The sequence below is a fragment of the Peromyscus leucopus genome, chromosome 1, assembly GCF_004664715.2.
Source record: "Peromyscus leucopus breed LL Stock chromosome 1, UCI_PerLeu_2.1, whole genome shotgun sequence".
In the NCBI taxonomy this organism is placed as follows: Eukaryota; Metazoa; Chordata; class Mammalia; order Rodentia; family Cricetidae; genus Peromyscus; species Peromyscus leucopus.
Genome location: NC_051063.1, coordinates 43,156,147 through 43,175,440, shown reverse-complemented (window position 1 = coordinate 43,175,440; position 19,294 = coordinate 43,156,147).

The following is a 19,294-nucleotide window of genomic DNA, read 5'->3' as shown; positions in this document are numbered from 1 at the left end:
ACACAACCGTGGAGCATTCTGAGATCAAGCAGACATCTAAGGTCTTGAAGTCCCGTTTGAAGAGCTGGGAGAGCCTGGTGTGGTGATGCACGCCTTCAATCTCAGCTCTTGGAAGGGTGAGGAGACTTTGTGAGTTCGAGGCCATCCTGATCTACACGGTGAGTTCCAGGACAGTGCGCGTTACATAAGTCTCCAGAGTAGATGAGTTGTGACATAAATGAAGAGACAGGGGAAATTGTTTTTCTTTCCGTTCTCTAACATTCTTTCCATTCTTTCAAAAGCGCTTGCTCTGGGGCTAAGTGTCTGTTACAGCCGACATCTACAACCACAAGATGGCAGGGTGCTCTCAAAGATGAACGCCTACCGCCAGCATTCTTTTAGCCCAGAGGTTTGATGGGAAGGAGCAAAAATGAAAACTTTTCTTTTTGTTTACAAATTTCCATGAGAAATATACAAATATCACTTGGTGCTTCAACTTTAAAAATTAACTCTTGAATATTGACAGGTCAATTATCCGGCAACATAAAATACTGGCTTGATTTTCAATCTACTTGATGCAGAAGGTCAGTCCTTTACTCCTTTTCGTTCAGTCTCTAGTTGGCCAGCATGGGAATCCTTTATGCTTTACCAATAAGCAGCTCCAGCCTTGTTCAGCTCATTAATATGATATCTAAATTGCTGGGTTCTCAAATAAGAAAAGTCCACTGATCAGGAACTTGTCCATCAGGACCATAACAAAGTGCTGAAAATGTTTAGAAACGTTTTCAGTTTCTGTACTGATCACAAACAGTATGCGGCCTTCCCCGTCTGATCACACTTTAAGTAATACTCCTCAACATAATGGTCTCTAGTTTCTTACTGATTTCAGAAAGACTATTATTATTGTTGTTATTATTATTATTATTTTGAAGCAGGGTATTTTCAGTAGTCTAGGGTGGGCTCAAATTCACAATCTTCTTGCCTCAGCATCCTGGGTGTTGGGATTACAGCTGTGCACTGCCACACCTAGCTTTGGTTACTTTACATAAAGAAAAAAAATATTTGGTTGTTTCCAATACTTGATATTTTCCCCCAAACAAAACGACAACAAAACAACTTCTGCTTTTCATCAGAATGTCTAGTGCTAACTTTTGTAGGCATAGAGAGGCATCTTCATGATCGAAAAATCTAGATTGGTTAGTAGTATGGCCACTGTGTAGTGGACCTAGTTAAGATTAAAAATTTTAATTATTTGATGCTAAGTTTAGGTTGAAGAGGACATATTTGTTTTAAAGTCATGGTAATGTTGCTGTGGACTTCACCATTTAAAATCTCTTTGCTCTATACCCGGAGCTTAATTGAAGAGGAAAAGAAAGAGAAATAAATGAATAGATATCATTGAGCACTATAATGAGGCAGGCCACCTGCAACTACTTATGTGTGTGTTATTAATTTTCAAAACAATTAAGTATTGTTTTTTAAAAACCAACACCCACTTTTTTGACATTTGAGCAACTGAAGGCTTAGGCGATACAATGGTGGACTGAAGCATTTTGGCCCAGTTGCTGCCTAGGATACTGTCTCCTGAGAAAAGCAAGCAGAGAGGACAGTTGTGGCTGGCAGGTGAAGGAGAGAAGAGGAAAGAAAGAAAGGAGGTCAAGGAAGGAGTGAGGAAGCAGGGAGTGGGAAGGAAGGAGAAGCAGATAGAGGAGGAAGAGGCAGGACTGGGAAGATGGGAAAGGATGGGGTAGGGAAATGGTAGGGAATAAAATGTCAGATTTCAGCCTGGGTGGGCTGCAAGATGCAAAGTTTGAAGAAAGCATTAGAAAGTCCTGAATGGAACACAACTGTACTGTATGCTTGCTGGTTTAATTCTCAAAAGATGTCCACAGGGGGTGGTGGTGGTGGTGGTGGTGGTGGTGGTGGTAGTAGTGGTGGTGCTGTAATGATGGTGGTGGTGGTGGTAGGTGGTGGTGGTGATGGTGGTTCCTGTTATCTTAGGCTTTAGGATAGTGCCTATTAAATACATTTCTCTTCCATAGTGGAACTTAGTGTCAGGTCCAAAAGAAACAGGAACAAATAGCTAATTGTAATGCCTACTAGCATACCAATGTGCATGCTGGCCTCCGGACTGTCTTAGCGTCTCAAGTACCAGTTTCAGAGTCCATGCTGGCATCCTGGCTCTTCTCACCCTGCCCTCTACTCAAGATTCATCCAGCTCACAGGCTTCCTGTGATAGTGAATAACATGTTATTACTTAAAGAATCCATGAGAAAATTGCTTCAGCTTGTAAGCTGCTAGTTTGTGAAATGTACCATGAGTGAACTTGCTCAAGATAGATAACTTCTGGGAATGGAATAGTTGAGTTAATCTTGAGAAACTGTCTATCCTCGCAAATTTTACTGCCTCTACTGTTCTTGCAAGACAATGGATCCTGGGATTAATTGGTAATTTTGCTTCTGTAAACACTGTTCTCTTGCTGGAGATAACTGAGACATCTACGGGATGTCTATTGTCAAAGTTAGGCACCCCAGGATGTGAGATAATTCACCCTCCAAAAGCTGTAACTTTGTAACTTTGTGGTTTCTGCCCTTATAAGCCTAGGGCGAATATGACTAGGTGCTGCATTTTGAGAATTCTGAATCTAAAGATGCAGACCTGGCACCACCAGTATTTAATAAAGCCTCTTATTTGTTAGAATTTATTAATGGTCACTGTGAATCTCTGAGGGACCCCAAATTCTTAACACTCTCCACCCAGAGAGTTCCTATATAACCCTGCCATTTTGGCCATATGCTCTCTTTGCTCCTCTTTGACCCCTTTCTCGGCACCCTCTCCTCTCCTTCCCTCCACATCCCATCCCCCTTCTCCTCTCATGGCCTGGTTCAGTCTGCTGGCCATGTTTCTGTACTGCTTTCTCTCACTGCTCCGGAGTCCTCCAGATGCCTCTGCTGTGCTCTCCCTCATATCTGCAATAAAAATCTTCTCAACCATACCTTGAAGCGGTCATTCCTCACTTCACACACTGAGAAGATGGGGTTTTGCATTCAAAGCAGCCTTTGGGCTCCTGTCAGTGCATCCAAAGACTTCTAAGTTTGGAGGAGGTAGGAAAAAATATTGGGGAGACCCAGGAGGCCCATCATATGATGTTTGGAAAGCCAGAGTTACTTTTTGGGGTTCTTAGTTTCATCAATAAAAGAATTTAAGAATAGACACAAATAGGCTGGAGGACAAAGAATGGACTCAGGCAGAAACTCAGGAACGATTTATTAGAATTTAAAAGGAGAACTCGAGGGCAGCCAAGCTGTAAATACATCACAGCTGCCTGTAAGGAAGAGGAGAATGGAAAAGAACAAAAGCGATTCTGCTTGGAATAAAGCAGCATGGAGGTCAGCCACCTGGTGGCAGGCTGGGAAGGCGAGCTTTAGAACAAAAGCTAGGAGGCACGGAGTGCTAGTTAGAGAGTTTTAAAGGCTCTAGCCAGTGTAGAAATGGTTACTGCATTGGGAGTTAGGCCTCAGAAAGGTGGGTAGATCCAGTCGAACCTCACGGAGGCTCAGATAGTAGAAACTGCCATAGTGGGTGGAGATTTGGGCAAGAAAAAGCACATTAAATGGTGAACCTGCTTTCCTAGGGGTGGTTCCCTAGTCAGGTCCCAGATCTGGCAGGTTTAATTGACTCTTGAGAGAGTCAAGGGCATGTCTCCACCTAGAGGCAGACTCTGTTCTTTGCAGGGCTTCTTACGAGTTCCTTCTCAGGGCCTCATAACTCCCCATCTTTCCATCCTGCCTTAGTCTCACTTTAAAGCCAGTGTTGTCCAAAGACATGTGGGCTGAGGATGCAGGAAGAGCCAGGATTTCAATTCGAGTGCAAAGACCAGGAAAAACTAATGTCCCAACTCATGGTAGTGGAGGAATGCTCCACAAGGCAAGAGAGCTCAGTGTGCATAGATAGGCTTCACCTTCAACAGACTGGATAAAGCCAGATCAGGGAGAGCAATCATTTGACTTAGTCTACTTACTAAAATGCAAACTCCATGGAGAAGCACACTCACAGCCTAAACTAGAATGGTGTCCTCCCCATCCACAGGTCAGTCAAACTGACCAAACCAAAGCGAAACAAAAAACAAACCAGCAAGGCAATGCTGCTCCACATCACCTGCAGACAGCTGCTCAAACAACCCTTTTTATTTCAGGCAAGTTTACATGGGGCATTTATTAAGGCTATAGAAGAGAGCAGATCCTAAACAAAGTAGCATTTATAAATGTAATACTTAGAAATCCTATTGTTTAGTATGTTGTGAACTCATAAGACAAGTCCCATTTAAAAAACAACAACAAAACCCCAAAGAAACCTAATTTACACCTGGCATTTTTCATTGCTGCTCTTAAGTGACTAGATGCTCCAAATATACTTGTATTTCTGAGAATTTTACTTTATGCTTGAGTTATGTGTAGCACACGCCACCACCATCCGTTCACCATGTCTAAGCGAGGGGCTGTGGATCAAAGAACAGAGACAAGAGACAGCGGGTCATTTGCTTCAGCAGAATGCCAAATGCCTTTTATTGAAGGAGGGAGGAGGCCTTAAATACAGGCTTACAGCACAATGGAGGAACTCCGGAGGGCAGAAGTTCGCTACCAATGTTCTACATTCTTGCATCTAAGCTGTTTACACCAAATGCAGGATACAGGAACAAAGAACCTCTGGTGAGCGTTCAGGAAGAAGGAAACCGGCAAGGAATCAGCATAGGGAGGACATCTGGTCAAGAACAGCAAGCAAGGCAACAGCTACCCAAAATGGGGGGCCAGGGCCCTACAGTTATATACGTGTGTGCATTAGTATGTGCCAATACCTGAGGAGGCCAGAGGTGTCAGATCTCATGGACCTGCAGTTATAGCTATTCTGAGCCACTCAACATGGGTTCTTTGAATTGAACTTAGGTCCTCTGTAAGAGCAGTAAGTGCTCTTAACTGCTGAGCCATTTCTCTCCAGCCCGTGATGTGAGAATTTCGACAAGACTAAAAACCTTTTAGAAATGGTGCTCCTCAGAGGTACAATCTTAGAAGTAGCTTATTTTTGTGTAGGGAGAAGAGTTTTGAGAATTTGAAAGTAGACGCCTCAGAACTGGTAACCATGACAACAGATGGGCTTCCTGCAGGGGTCAGTATTCACTTTAGACTTACAAGCACAATGTGACATGGCTTCATCGAAGCACAGAATTTAAGCCAATTTATTGTGCCATTGACCCAAAGCCACTTTGGGCTCTAAATTTAAAAACCGTAGAAATGATAGCTAAAGTATTAACATAACCCCCACATGGTTCGTGCTCCAAATAACTATAGCGAATATTGAGAGATGTTTGAACTGTCAAAAGAAATTTACTTGTAAATGTCTTCAAGGATACAATCTTCACCTTAGTGTGTGAGTGAAGAGTGGGTCAAAACCAGAATTTTCAGTTGATGGCACTATGGCCCCTTTAAAAACTCCGAAGTACTCTACTTTTCAAGGAAACATAAACTGAATTGCTCATATATAGTAAAATGCTTTCTTTGGAAAACTCATTAGACTAGCAGTAATCTAGCACATTTCTTTAAAATTGCAACTCATTTCTACTTATGAAAGTTAAAGACTCACTTCCTACTGCAACACAAAACTGTGGTGGTGATCCTGGTAGACATGGAGGTTTGCTGGGTTCTTGACAGGAGTTCTAGTATCCTCAAACAGGAAATGAGCAGATACAGAGTTACATCAGAAGCAAAGGCAGGATAGTAAGGGAACATCCATGTCCCCGGGAGGAGGGAACTGAGCAAAGAGGAAATTCAAGAGCTCAAGCAGCAGCTGTGCGCAGATTCAGGGCTTTTATGGCTCATTACCTGGGCTTTAAGGGACATTTGCATAGCAGAGGCTTTCTGGCTGTCACACATAGTTCTAAACACGACTCCATGCATCCCGTGCTTCTTAAGTCTCCACCCAGGGGTATACAATTTTTGTATTATAATGAGTCAGTCATATGTCACCTTAAGACATGCTGGGATGCCAGTTTTCACAAAGTCTATCCAAAAGTATAAGAATTATGAACATTTTCACTATGCTAACATAGGCTAACACTACTATTGTAATAATGACAGAAAAATCCCCCACAATAAAGAATACTAAAGATCAGTATCTCCTATGAATGTGGTTGTGATGATTCTCAACAAATGCCATAAACCTCAGTGCAACAGCCTATTAAAAGCATCATACAACCACACCCAAGTGGGATTACCTCGAGACTTAAGGATAATTCAGCAGTGAAGAACAACAGATGTTGTCTCTCATACCAACACAATAAGCAACAGAAACGCATGATCATCTCAATGCCAAGAAGCATGATCTTAATTTTTTTGAGGGTATCCCTTCTAACTCTTCTTTAAAAAAAATGTTTTCACTGTTTGGGGAATTTTTATCAGAGCAAGAATTTTCTAACCCAATTACATTTTCTTGCTCAGTTATCAGTTTTTTTTTTTTCCTCAAAACAAAACTGACATTTCAAGCTATTTTACAGTAAAGAATTACAAAATTAAAGACAGGAACACTTTGCGGTTTTGTACTCCGACGAAAGTTCTTTTCCCAGCTCTGTAAAACATTAATTTGTTTTTATATATTGTGTGTGTGTGTGTGTGTGTGTGTGTGTGTGTCTCGCTGTTTTAAAATCAAGTAATCCAGGACTAGCTGAAGGGTTCACAACGCGGTTCCATTTACTGGGCGGACACTTCCGTCCAGCCACTTCCGCATCAAAGCGTCCGTAGCTAGGATACCGGTGGCCGGATGTCTCCACTAGCAAGTTCTGGTCAAGGGGTCTCGCGTGATCAGAGTCCGTGGCGTTGCATGGTGATGTAAGTGCGCAACACACATGTGCCTACTACACACGTAGAGTATGATGTGACTGCACGCCCCAGCCGTTTTAAAAGTCCGGCGCATATTTTCCTTCCTTCTCCACGCACGTGTCTCTCCCACAGGCCTGCACTTTCTGTCCTTTGTTTCTAATAAACTCTATAAGCGGATTCTGTCGTGTTTCGTGACGTTCCTTGCAGGGTAAGAACACAACGCAGCCAGAAAACTAACACTAGCATTATTTGCTAGACCTAGCATTTGCTCCATCAGGTTTAGTTTTCTTTCTTAAATTGGGTTGCAAGACACTGGGTTTATGTGTGGCTTTTTCATACACACTTCCCTATGCTTAGCCCCTAACCCCACCCTGCATACACCTTCCCATCCCATACATCAACTATTTTCAATTCTAAAATCATTTTACAGAAACAAGAATAGAAAGGGCTTTATTGATCTGTGTCTTACTTAGGGTTACTATTGCTGTAATGAAACACCATGACCAGAGGAACTTGGGGAGGAAAGGGTTTATTTCACTCACAGTTCTATATTGTTATTGTTCATTATCAAAAGCAGTGAGGGCAGGAACTGCAGGGCAGGAACCTGGAGGCAGGAGCTGATGCAGAGGCAATGGAGGGTTGCTGCTTACTGGCTTGCTCCTCATGGCTTGCTCAACCTGCTTTTTTATAGAGCCAGGACCATCAGCCCAAGGGTGGCACCACCCACAATGAGCTGTGTCCTCCCCCACTGATCACTAATTAAGAAAATCCTTACAGTTGGATATTCCGGAGGCATTTTCTTAACTGAGACTCCCTCCTCTCTGATGGCTCTAGCTCGTGACAAGTTGACATAAAATTAGCCAGTGCAACCTGATAAAGGCCATCTACGAGAAGCCCATGACTGGCATCATGCTCAAATACAAAATACTGAAATGTTGCTCCCTGTTCTTCTCCCAGAGTGAGTAACAAAATGAGGACACAAATTTTGCCACTGCTGTTCAGTATTTCACTGTAATGTTATGGAGACAAGAAAAGGGAATGAAAGGCATCCAGATGCTCAGGTGATTTTTACCTCATTTGTGTGTAAAGTGCTTATGAAGCCACATGCAAAAATTTCTAGCATTAATAAGTGAGCTAAGCTCTGGTATATGAGATCAATATAAAAGTTAGTTTTATTTCTATATACCTGAAACAGCAATCCAAAAATGAAAATTAAAAAAAAAAAGAAACAGTATTATCGAAAGAGTAAAATAATTAGGAATAAATTTAACCAAGGTATTGCCAGACTTTAACATAAAATTAGGGCAGTATTAGAAAACATTAAGTAAGACCTAATAAATGGAAAGACATCTCTGAAGTAGAGGGCTTAGTATTGTTAGGATGTCAATATTATCCAAATGTATCTATATTTTTGTTATGGTTTGAACAGGAAATGTTACCCAAAGACTCATGTTTTGATACATATTCCATGTCTGGTAATTCTGTTTCTAGAGGTTATGGAACCTTTAAGAGGTGAGATCTGCCTAGAAAAACTAGATTTGAGGAGTGGGCCATAGAAACAATAGCCCAGCCCATAATTCTGACCCAGCACTCTGTTTCTTAGTACAATGCCATGTGAACAAGACTCTTCTATCCACTCCTGCAACCATGCCTCCCTTGCTATGATGAACAAAAAAAAAAAAAAAAAAAAAAAAAAAAAAAAAAAAAAAATCTCGCTGAAACAATAAACTGAAGTGAACTAGTTTACAGATGCTTGAACTGCTATCTTTCTTGCCTTAAAATCAGACCATCCCCTGTACCCTCAATATGTCCCTTTTAAATAACTAACAGCCCCTGCTGTGACAATTATAGCACACAGATCTCAGTGGGATGATCTCAGTATCTCCCACTTGTAAGTACAAGATACATTTGGGGTCCTACCCTGTACCTTATCTTGGCACGTGGATCAGGTTAGTCTAGACAAAGTCACATTGTGTGGAGCTTCCTATTGTTGGCAGATTTTTCTGTTCCACCTGCCAGCTCCCAAAAAACCACACAGAGACTTCTTATTAATTATGAAAGCTCGGCCAATAGCTTAGGCTTATTTTTAGCTAGCTCTTATGACTTAAATGAATCCATTTCTATTGACTTATGTGCTGCCGTGAGCCTTGTTTACCTCATCTACGTACTGTCCATCCTGCTTTCCTGCTTCCTCCATGTCACTTGTGTCTCTGCCCTTCTTCTTCTTCCCAGTGTCCTCTGTGCCTGGAAATCCTGCCTAGCTATTGGCCGTTCAGCTTTTTATTAACCCAATCAGAATGACACTTCTTCACAGTGTACAAAAAGATTATTCCACAACATTCTACTATTCTAGAAAATTTATAAAAATAAGAGAACAGCTTTGTTCATTTTTTTTTCCTCTTTAATCTTTAGGCCCTCTGTCACATAATACATGGCAGCCTTCTCTCCTAATGCGGCTCCCCTCTAGACCTGATTGAGGGCTCCCCAACTTCCAGGCCTTATTTCTAATAATTTAGCTTCTTTCTGAGTTTGGAGGGAAGGCTTTCTCTTTCTTCCCAAGGCCCTGCCATGCTGTATCTAGTCTGATGCTTCATCTCTTTTAGTGCTCTCGTACTTCAAGGACCACTCATGACCTTTTTCCATATTCACAAGGAGCCCCCTCCCCCTCTCTCCTGATAATGAAAATTCTGAAAGGAAATTTTGTGTCAGCTCCTTTCCAAAACCAACCAACCTTCTATTCTTCTGTTACTAGAAAATTGGGGAGTCCCACCTGGGGTGCCATATGTTACCCAGGAAATTGGGTCCTCTCTTGGAGTTTTTGTCTCATTAATAAAAGAACTTAATTACAAACTCAGAAGTAAGCTTGGAGACAGTTTTATTAGACTTTAAAAGGAAAACCACAGGGCAGGCAAGCTGTCAGTTTGGTAATTGTCCAGAGGGAGACAGAGAAAAGGAAGAGAGAGCCATGCCATTTGTAAGCAGCCACATGGCGGGGAGGAGAGCTTCAGAGAAACGGTGAAAGCATACTTAGGCTCTGGCCAGCACCCAAAAGCAAGAGATTAAAAAAAGAGGAAAAGTAATTCAGTAAAGTGGTCAGGGTTAACTCAGCTGCATGGTTCTGGTTACATAGTGACGGTACCAGGGGCAGGCTTTCTAGGAAGGAAAAGTACATTATCTCATTAAAGGGGTCATTATTCCTCCCATCTCTTTAGCACCGCTTCTGTGAATCCAGGCAAAATAAGTGAAGTTGTTTCTATTGAGTATTTTACCAGAGATGTAAACAGTAATCAAAACCATTTTATTTTTTATTTATGTGCATGTATGCATGTGCTCGGACTTGAGCGTGTACTTCTGCTGTGGTGTGTCTGTAGAGGTCAGAGGACAACTTGTGAGATTCTGTTTTTTTGTTTTTTCAAGACAGGGTTTCTCTATGTAGCTTTGAACCTTTCCTGGAACTCACTTTGTAGACCAGGCTGGCTTCAAACTCACAGAGATCTTCCTGCCTCTGCCTCTCGAGTGCTGGGATTAAAGGCGTGCGCCACCACCGCCCCACCCTGTTCTCTTCTTCCACTATGTAGCTCTTGGGACTACATAGGATGTCAGGCTTGGAGGCCAATACCTTTACATCTCCATGCTCTCTTGAAACAGGGATTTTTTTTAAAAAAATATCTTTATTTTATTTTATTTTATTTTTTGAGACAGGGTCTTGACATATAGCTCTGGCTATCCTGGAACTCACTCTGTAGACCAGGCTGGCCCCGAACTCACAGAGATCTACCTGTCTGTACCTTCCAAGTGCTGGGATTAAAGGTGTGCACCACTATGCCCAGCTGTCCTTGAAACAGTTTTAAATGCTTTCTTGTTTTTGAAGAATTAAACAAGCTGAGCTTAAAATCCATATTGCATTGCAAATAGAAAACCTTGATGAAGCAGGATGTGTTGGAGGGCATGTACTTGCTAAGAACAAAGCAGTGTAGCAAATGTGGAATGAAGAAAGTGGGGAGCATGGGAGTCAAGCCACATGTTCATGACCAGTGAGTTTTCATAGGGAAAGAATCATCTTTTCAACCAGTGATGCTGGCACACTGAGTACTCAGACGTACAAGAATGAGTTTCATTCATATTATATATCAAAAAGTAACTTGAAATGGGTCAAACACCCAAACACAAAGGTCTTAGAAAGAAATGCTGGTGCCAATATTCATGGAGTTGGAAAATACTTCATTTTAAAAAAGGTTTATTTTATGGGTATGAGTGCTTTACCTGCATGTATGTATGTATATCATATGTGTTTCTGGTGCCTGAGGACAGAAGAAGACATTGGATCCTCTGGAACTGGAGTTACAGAGGGTAGTGGGTTACCACGTAGGAACTCAGAACTGAATCTGTTCCTCATCAAGAACTACATGTACTCTCTCCTTTTCATTATTTTTCCTTTGTTTTAAAAAGGTTTCTATTTATTATCTTTTTCATTATTTTATTTTACTTTTGAGATTATAATTTAACTAGAACATTTATCCCTTCTCTTCCCTCCCTCAAAATCCTTCCATACACCCCTCCTTGCTCTCCATCAAAGTCATGGCCAACTTTTTCCACTAATTTTACAATTGTTATTACATGCATACATGTATATACTTATATATTCATAAATATAATCCATTCAGTCTCTATAATGTTACTTGTATGTATGTTTTCAGGGTTGACTATTTGGCACTGGACAACCAATTGGTGTGCTCTTCCCTGGGGAGGACCACCTCTCTTGCTCCCAGATTTCCTCAGTAAGAACAACAAATACTCTTAACTGATGAGTTATCTTTCCTGGTACTGTTCTTAAATAGGGCACCAAAATCCTAAAGTGGCAAATCTATTCTGGTCAAAACTGTAGATTTTCTGGGATTAACAGGGACAGTGTATCTTGAGGTAGCTTGGAGTTCCTGACTTCTGCCCCAGCCTCTCAAGTGCTAGGATTATGGGGATGTCATGATGCCAGGCTAGAAGCAAAATCTTTGTATTTTAAAGTACATTATTGAAAAAGTGAAAATATTACTCAAAGAATTAGAAAAAACTATTTGGAAATCATATATCTGAGATGGGTCTTACATCTAGAATGTGTAAAGAATTCTTTTCTTTCTTTCTTTCTTTCTTTTTAAATTACACTCATGATATTAATCACATTTGTGGTATTCATAGATTACATTCTCAGTATTCATTCATATATATATATATATATATATATATATATTATTACAAATTTTAACTGAAATTCCAAGTATAACAGCACAGTGTAATTTTTTGTAATATATATTTACTACTGAGAAGAATGTCATTCAGCTAAGTAGGTTGGGGACACAGGAAGACAATAGGACTCTCCTTACACAGAGTAAAGCTCAAATTTACTTTGTATGGAAAACAGGTTTCTCTATGATCCATCCCCAGTCCACCCTCATAATTCCCAATGCATTTCAACATCTGCAGATGTGAGGAATGTTTCATGTGTTTATGGATGTTGTTGGCACTGCATTCTTCATATCCTCCAGTCTTGTACATGGACAGTCTTAGAAGCTTCTTCTTGAGCTGAAATGTTAGCTCAATAGATTCTTTAGTCTCTCTGAGGCAGTATTAATGCCACTTTCCTGAGAGCACATTTCTTTGGTTTACACCTAAATTAATATACTATTCATACTGCACTGTAATTATTTAACTTGTCTTTCTATGAGGCTGTTGATGTCTGCAGAGCTAAGAACTTGCCATACTTGACTACTGACCATAGACCTGCCTGGGTACAGGTAAGGCTTCCTCCTCCTCTTTCCCTTCCTCCTCTTTCCCCTTCTTATCCCCCATCTCCTCCTTTCCCTATTATCATGTGTTGAGGTTAAAATCCAGCACCTTGTACATACTAAGCATATGCTGTTCCATGGAACTACACCCTACTGTGAATAAAAATCCCTGAAAAGGAGCTGTGTCTGGCTGTGAATGAAAAGTCCTGGAAGGAGTCTGTCTGCAGAGACTGATGGACCGATCAGAATTTCAGTACTGTGAAGAGATTGGAATTTTGCAGGTTCAGAGGTAAATTACCTTGTCTTCTGCTATTTTTAACCTTCTAGAATAGCCATTCCTTGCCCTACATTGTATTGGAACTAACATCTTTTGACAATAGCCAAAAATATTTTATTATCTATTGACTTAGCAGAATAGTAGTTTCTGCCAATCCAAAAGCAAAGAATGTTATCAAACAGCATTTTAGGACTGCATGATCACCCCCCCCCCCAAAAAAAAAAATCTCACTGTACCTTCCTCTCTGGTATACCCACCAATGTATTTTAAATTTGCCTTGATTTATGACTCTCTTTGTTCAGTAAAACTATAAAAACTTCATGAAACTGCTTCACATGGAACATGGAACTTAGGGAAACCCAAATCTGTGTTCCCAGGCCATGGTCATTCAAAATGTCTCAAGAATAAACTCTTAGTCCCTTTAAAATGAGAGGTGTGGTTTTTGCCTCAACACCACCTTGGCAATTTTCATTTCAGATATAATTTTTGAAGAATCCAGGACTCTCAACACGTCAAAAAGCTTTAGAAAAGATGGAGTTAGATGCATCCCATGCCCCATTTCTTCAGGGAAAGAAAGGTCCTCTTTTTATTTTCTCTATAGCACACATTCCTGTGGCTTCTGCCTGAACTGCTGGCTCCTTCTGGAACAAAACTCCTGCGAATGCCACCTGCCGCTGCCGCTTTTCCTGTTCTGGAATCCATTCCAGCCTGCTTTTGTTCCTACCACTCCACTGAGATTTCTTGCCATTCTTAGTGTTTTCCCACTTGGTGGAGGCTTGATTGAGAACGGCTCCCATAGGCTCAGACATGTGAATACTTGGTAGCTCGTTGGTGGACCGTTTGAGAGGGATTAGGAGGTGTCACCTTGTTGAAGGAGGTGGTTGTGTCGCTAGGGGTGGACTTGAAGTATCAAAACACTGGTGTCATTCCTAGTTTCTCTGTCTCTGTCTCTTTGTCTCTCTCTGTCTTTCCCCTTCTCCTCTCTTCTCTTATCCCCTCTCCACCCACCTCTCTCTGACTCATGGTTGTGGATTAAGATATGAGCTCTCAGTTGTTCCTTGCTCAGCCACCACGGACACTAATCTTCTGAAACCACAAGCAAAATTAAATGTTCTCTTTAGTCAATTGCCTTGGTCACAGTGTTTTATCCCAGCAATAGAAAAGTAACCAAGATGTTCTTTGAAGCATATTCTTTCTTGGACATTAGGTGTCCAGTCTCTGCTGGTTCTCCATGTGCACCGGCCTCTCCCCAGTCTTTTCCGGCTTCTTTTCCTTTCCCTTGCCTCAGGAAGTTGGGGCATCCCCAGGCTGCTTCTCTATAATTCCTCTTGGGATAGTTTCCCTTTTTTGCCTGCTTATTTGACATCTGCACTTGAATATCCAAGATAATCTCATATTAAATTTGTCCTTTGGCTACTTTTATCTGTTATTTTTAAATTTAGGAGCTTTAGTTCTCTTTTCATTAGATTTGGACTATGGAACCTGATAACAGTTTGTTCTTTGACAATTTTTCTTCCATGGCTTTCCTTGTGTATTGTCTTTGCAGAATTTCCATTGCTGAATAGAATTCCCGCTAGAGGGCGCACATGGATCACCGATATGTTAAAAAACCTGGGCCTAGTAAGGGAAAACACTGAACAATTAAAGTAAGAATATGTATGTTCTCTGACTTTCCCTCCCTCCCTCCCTCCCTCCCTCCCTCCCTCCCTCCCTCCGTCCCTCCCTCCCTCCCTGCCTTTCTTTCTGATAAGGTCTCACTCTGTAATCCCACCTGGCCTGAAACTCACTGTAGGCCAGACTATCCTTGAACTTGTGATGACCTACTCAGCTCTGCATCCTGAGTGTTAATGTTACAAGCATGTGTCACCATGCCCATCTGTTCCTTGATTTTCTAGTCATCTTGATTGAAAGATTTCATTTATTATTATTATTATTATTATTATTATTATTATTATTTTGAGACAGGATCTCACTATATAGCCCTGGCTGGCCTGGAACTCAATATATAGAGCAGGCTGGATTGGAACTCCAAGAAATATCAGAGGTATGCCTGCCTCTGTCTCCTCAGGGCTGGGATGAAAGACATGTGCCACCATGCCTGGTAGAAGAAAAAAAAATTTAAAGATTACAAATGTAAACTTTATTTTGTATAGAGAATGATCAGTTTTTCAATGGAAGTAAGTAAGTACATTTTTAAGTATATTAAGATTTAATGAAAATGAAAGTAACATGCATACATGCACATGTCTGAACTAAAATTCTCCTTACCTCTGTGGGCACCAGGCATGCATGTGGTGCACAAACATGCATTCACGTAAAGCACTCATACATAAAGATAGAAATAAATAAAAATATAAGATATAATGCAATAGTAAGTACTATAACAAAGACACAGAAAAAGTTCCCTAAGAGCCTGGGGGGGGGGAGGGGGATGAGAGTAGCTATGGTGACCGGCATTGTCACAGAAGACATTTGTGTATTCCAGGCTAACTTGCTTTCATCACAACAGAGCCTCAGAATGTCTCTGGTGACAGACTTGTGTCCTAGCTTTAGAACGAATGTTCTGTTATCTGTTACTGCCGTAGGGCCCTTATAGTGGCTTCCGGGTAGGATTTAGACATTTACATACAGTAATCCTGGTACAGGTTTAGCATCTCTAATATGGAAATCTGAAACCCAAAGTATTCCCAAATCTGAACTTTTTGAGTGCTTGTGTGATAGGAAAATTCCACAGGTAAAATGCAAGTGCACTAAAAATATTATATAGAATTACCCTTTAGGCTCTGCAGTTAGTGTGAGCCTTGAGGGGATTTTATGTATAGACCTGGGCCCCATCCCCAAGGTATCTCAATATGCCTAGACAGATAATCACAATCTGGAAGAATCTGGATTACAAAGGGACACTCTGCCCCTCTTTCATTTAGCACAGTGCCTGCAAATAGAGAGAACTGATACCTGATTATGAGAGGATTAAAGGATGTGTCAGGAATGGATTCTTATTATACCTATGGAAATATGTATTATATATTTATTTATTATATAATTATAGTATTATATATATGGAAATACAAAAATCTAGAAAAACATCGGAAATGGGAAGTTTCTGGGTCTCAGCCATTTCAGTTAAAAGATACCCAACCTATTCTATACCCATTTAATCTTATCTCATCTAATTCTGGAACCAAAGGACACCCACATTATTAGTTCATTTCAGTTAGGTAATGGGCATTAAAATGAGAGGCTGAAAAATTTGGAGGAATTAAATACTAGCCTTGCACCAAAGAAGTCTGCTGCCTTGGGCCTGAGAAACCATTGGAATCCCAGCAGGCAGATACCAGCATATGTGACTGAGCGGTGAGTTTCCATGGACCCTTTGGCATAGGAAGTTTTATCCCGAGTTTTCTCCTTAAGCAAGGATTACTAGCTTATCACAATGTTCTATTTATGGGTAAATAAACTGTCCTCAGTTTATGTCCTAATGTACAGCCCTGTGTAGGTTTGCATAGTTATGATGAAGGATGTGCATTTGGATGAGCCAGATGAGTACCCAGAGGAAGGAAGGGCACATAAAAAAGATGAGACTCCATGTTGCAGAGCTGTGTCCTTCCGCACTCTCCCAGAGCGGTTTTGAGAGCAGGAGACTGACAGCTGGAAACACCAGAAAGCTGTATTCTCAGGCACCCTCACTGATGATTTCATGCCAATGGTTTTATAGGCAATGAGACTGGTTGAAGACTGGTGTGTTTTAAAGCTGCAGAAAGAAATAAAAGGGATAAAAACTGAAGACATGGTCTGATTTAGATGCCAACATTTCACTTATCTCCAGCATAAGTGACAGAGCGGGGAGGCAGGAGGAGACGTGAGGGATGCAGCACCTTGATACACATGTTAAACGGACAGCAAACTAACGCGATGGACAGCAAATTCACATGAGTGCCTCTGTATTGTGTAACTGTTTCGTGGGTCTATACCTTTAATTTTCCTTTGTAAGACAAGCATTGAGAAACAGACACAAGATTTTAGCATTTTTATTAGGATACAATTATTTGTTCCTGAAGGCTGGAGGGAAATTGCAAGAATTCCAGATTGTTCCGTCAGAATTTCAGAATAATACAATGATAGATGAAACTTAAAGTCAACATAAACAAGGTAATGCTGTGGAAGCCAAGATTCTCAATAACGATGTTTATGCATTGTGACAGCTTATAAATTAAAAATCTAGCAAATCCTAGGACATAAACCCAGCCACCACTCGGAATAATGTAACAGAGGTGACTTCTATAAAGAGGGGGGTTTGGGCTATGTGCTATATTGACAATGAAAAGGAAAGACATTTTGAAAATCGTATTTTATGATTACTTGGAGTGTCCATATGCCACATAATTTAAAAGTTGTTACGGACTAAACAGTTTTTTTTCCTTATTAAATTCATATGTTGAAATCCTGCTGCCCAGTGTTGTGGCATTGGGGGGGAGGGGTCACACTGGCAGAGCCCTAATGCATGGGATTAGTGTCTTCACATAAGAGACCCCAACAGGCCCTCTCATCCTCTCTACAGTGTGAGGACAAAGCAAGATGGCTGTCCGTGAATCAGGGGTTGGAACTGCACCAGGCACTGGGTCTGTTGGCCTTTGTTTTGTATTCTCTGGCCTCCAGAGCAGTGAGAAATTACCCCCACCCCTGTAAAACTAGTTAGTTAGTCTATGGTGTTTTCCTCTACCAGCTTGAATGGAGTAAAACAAAGCAAAGACAAGAACCAGAAGTGACTATCAGATACTACAGAACTAGGCAAGCGTGTAGCTGGAACATACGTGCACTATAAATTTCGATGTAAAAACTACCAACCTCTGAATCTTTGTGTAATTCACCATTGTGAAATATTATTTAAAAGCGCCAAGGCAGAATGTATATGCTGAATCAGTCAGGGCTGGTGGTCAACGAGAAAGAAAATGAAGAGAAAAACAGACATGAGTAAAAAAATTCAAATAAGCTGAAGTGTCTTGTGCAATGAACCACTTGAAGGGTTTTCAGACGCACGAGGACAGGTCTAAACCTCAGAAGTGAGAGGCATTTCACTGTGGCCACGCAATCCTGGAGAAACAGACTCTTCCAGCTTCCTTTTCATCCTCTGTACATGGGTGAACAGATGATTGCAGAGTTGCCTTCCAGGCACAAATGATTATTTTTTTTTTTGTTTGAGAGTAAATACAGCAATAAGTGAAGCTAAGAAACATCTTCTTCCACCTTCTTTAATGTTAGATAATGGTGTTTTGCGGCCCGGGCGTTATTGAATGCCACCTCTCACTCCCATTGCGTTGTTCTTTTCAATAGAAGACAGTTCTGGATTGTAGATCCTAGCAAAGGTGAACGTTGGGCCACCATTTAGGCTGTATATTTTTCTCTTTCATTTCTTTTAGTGTACAGGGGAAGATTATAGAGCTGGTAATTAGCCAAGCCTGAGTTTGAAATACAGTAATTACTTAACCAGTGGATTGCAATAGTAACTCTTTCCTTATCTGCCAAAACAGGGCTATTACCTTGAAAAATGAGAGTACTATTCAGGATCCAGATCAATATATTTGAGTTTTTTTTTCCTTCTTCCTATTTTATAAACCACTGGGGCCTAACTAGAAGAGAAAACGTATTTGAATATTTTTGGAGCCTAAAGCTTATGGAAATCACCATGGCTTCCAATAAAACTTTCAAACAAATGGAATGAAGCAAAGTCTCATATAAATAATAAAAACCAGCCACCTTGACAGCACGTGAATTAGAGGGGGTTTTAGGTAATAGATATTAAATCAACATACACCTCCAGGATTACCTCTGCAAAACATTATAACCGGTCATTCTTTGCACGTGTGTGCAAGAATTCCTGGATGTTGAGGGAAATTCAAGCCGCATCTCGGGGTGTTGTGTACTTGGAAGCCTTAACATAACGGCATCCAGGGGCCAGTTTCAAGAGTAGAGGCCTGTTTCTAGTCCTCAAGAAGGCTAGTCAGAGTTGAAGGCCCCAGAGGCCAGTGCCCAGTGCCAGCCTAGCTGCAAGGGCCTCGAGCATTCCTCCCTCCCCGCCCCCATTTTTTTCTTTCTTCCTTTTTATCAGAGCTCCTACACCCACCCCATCTGGCTGCTTCTTCTTTTCCATCTTCGCTTTCTCTCATAAGTGGTCAAAATGGGAAACAGAAGTATCTATTTGTTGCTTGGTGTGATGCTCAAAAAGGTTTTTTTTTTTTTTTTTTAAATTTTTATTTATTTTTATTAAAGGGTTTAAAAAAAAAATCTCCAAAAGATTCTTCACCGGTTCATGCGCTGACCCCCGAGTTTTCTTAAAAAGCAAACCTCCCCCACTGGCTTGTCATTTGCTACAGTGCTGGGGGTGGGGGGTGGTC